The following is a 2352-nucleotide window of genomic DNA, read 5'->3' on the forward strand; positions in this document are numbered from 1 at the left end:
ACTTCCCATCTTCCTTACTTTTTCTTTTCCCTATCACATGGCACCCTGTATTTTACTGTATCCTAATATTGACTTGTTACTTATGTTTGTCTCCGCCAACTAGAATGTAAACTCCATGAGGTCACTGATGTCTCCCCACTTCCCTGAGCAGTGCATGGCTTGGAGTAAGGACTCAATAATTTTCTTTTGTGAAATAAGGAGGTAATGAGTCTTTATCTTTTTTCCTTTGTGATTTTAAAAATTCTATTCTATTTTTTTGGTGGCCCCAGAAGCTAAGAGAGGAATGTTTTCCCATACCAATGGACAAATGTTTAATATGGGGGTGGTTTTAAAGGATGCACTAAAAATTAGCTACTGCTTTAAAAACTTAAAAAATAATAAAAATGTCTTATCAGTTGTCAGTCTTGATGCCTCTCTCTAAGGTTCTCATATTTCAAATTTTCTCTGAAAGGCTACAATTATACTTGAAGGTACTAGGCCCTTTTCAGAATGTAAGTATAGTTTTAGCCAAATCCAAGCCATAGTAACATCACAGTATTTAGAAAACAGAAGTAAATATGAATATTCTCATTTACTGTTACCTTGATGAGGGGAAGAAAGAAGAAAAAAGAAGAGGAAAACTATATCTTTTTCGGACCTATTATGTATGGGCACTGTCAGCCTCTTTATATATAATCTCTCGAATCTTCAAAACAGTTCTGTGAAATAGGCATCAGTATGTCTATCTTTAAAACAGGGGAGTATGTTCAGATTCTATTCTACACTACAGAATTTGCCTGAGAGCACACAATTGGGAAATATGAACTGGAATTTAAACCAATATCTACTGGGCTTCACAGCTTGAGTACTTTCAATTACATCTTGTCACAAAGAGCATTTTAAGTCCTGTTTAAAAAAAAATGGAGGCCGAGTGGTAGTTTCGGCAACTCTATTGAGCCCGTATTTTTGCAGGAGGCCGCAGGCAGACCTGCGCCGGAACCATGTTTCGCAACCAGTATGACAATGATGTCACTGTTTGGAGCCCTCAGGGCAGGATTCATCAAATTGAGTATGCAATGGAAGCTGTCAAGCAAGGTTCAGCCACAGTTGGTCTGAAATCAAAAACCCATGCAGTGTTGGTTGCATTGAAGAGAGCACAGTCAGAGCTTGCAGCTCATCAGAAAAAAAATTCTCCATGTTGACAACCATATTGGTATCTCAATTGCGGGACTTACTGCTGATGCTAGACTCTTATGTAATTTTATGCGCCAAGAGTGTTTGGATTCCAGATTTGTATTTGACAGACCTCTTCCTGTGTCTCGTCTTGTATCTCTAATTGGAAGCAAGACCCAGATACCAACACAACGATATGGCCAGAGACCATATGGTGTTGGGCTGCTTATTGCTGGTTATGATGATATGGGCCCTCACATTTTCCAAACCTGTCCATCTGCCAACTATTTTGACTGTAGAGCCATGTCCATTGGAGCCCATTCTCAATCGGCTCGTACTTACTTGGAGAGACATATGTCTGGGTTTAGGGAGTGCAATTTGAATGAACTGGTTAAACATGGTCTGCGTGCCTTACGAGAGACACTTCCTGCAGAACAGGACCTAACTACAAAGAATGTTTCCCTTGGAATTGTTAGTAAAGACTTGGAGTTTACGATTTATGATGATGATGATGTATCTCCATTCCTGGAAGGTCTTGAAGAAAGACCACAGAGAAAGGCACAGCCTGCTCAACCTGCTGATGAACCTGCAGAAAAGGCTGATGAACCAATGGAACATTAAGTTACAAGCCAGTCTGTGTGTTTATTATCAAATCTGTAAGAATGCAGGAACATGTACTGATGACAATAATCTATGTGTAGGAATCAGTCCAGATGTGTTTTTCCCTAGCAACTTGTCTGAAACCATATAATGGTGTGCATTTTTCTTTAAGAAAGGGTCTATATAATCATTTTCTGGAAAGTATAGGTATCTGTACTGATATTTTTATATGAAGAACATAGTGTCTTTGTGGGTTTAAAGACAACTGTGAAATAAAATTGTTTCACCTGCCTAAAAAAAAAAAAAAAAAGGAAAAGATCTTGGGGAAAATGAGAGGCTACGGAAGGATTGCTAAGTGTAGAATATCATTGTGTATGATAAGGACATTTTGTATCACTCATTCCTAGAGCAAAGAATAACATAACAAATGATTATAAGCTAATGTGACAAACTGATTGGGTATTGTCAGTGGACTTTTTAGTTTATTTTATGGAGAAAAATCTCTGTTCACTGATTTTATCATGAAACTTCCTTTATTATTCCTATTGATGAGATATGACTCAAATCAGGTCTGACTGATATTGGCTTCAATGTATTGAA

At 37.8% G+C, this 2352-nt stretch overlaps 1 pseudogene; it reads left to right on the top strand.

The window, feature by feature from the left end:
• The first annotated feature begins 911 nt into the window (after positions 1 to 911).
• Positions 912 to 2053, top strand: LOC112811089 (proteasome subunit alpha type-1 pseudogene; annotated as a pseudogene).
• The last annotated feature ends 299 nt before the right edge of the window (positions 2054 to 2352 follow it).

Source organism: Callorhinus ursinus, unplaced genomic scaffold (genome assembly GCF_003265705.2).
Source record: "Callorhinus ursinus isolate GAN/ISIS: 27379988/994484 unplaced genomic scaffold, GSC_fseal_2.0 scaffold2, whole genome shotgun sequence".
NCBI lineage: Eukaryota > Metazoa > Chordata > Mammalia > Carnivora > Otariidae > Callorhinus > Callorhinus ursinus.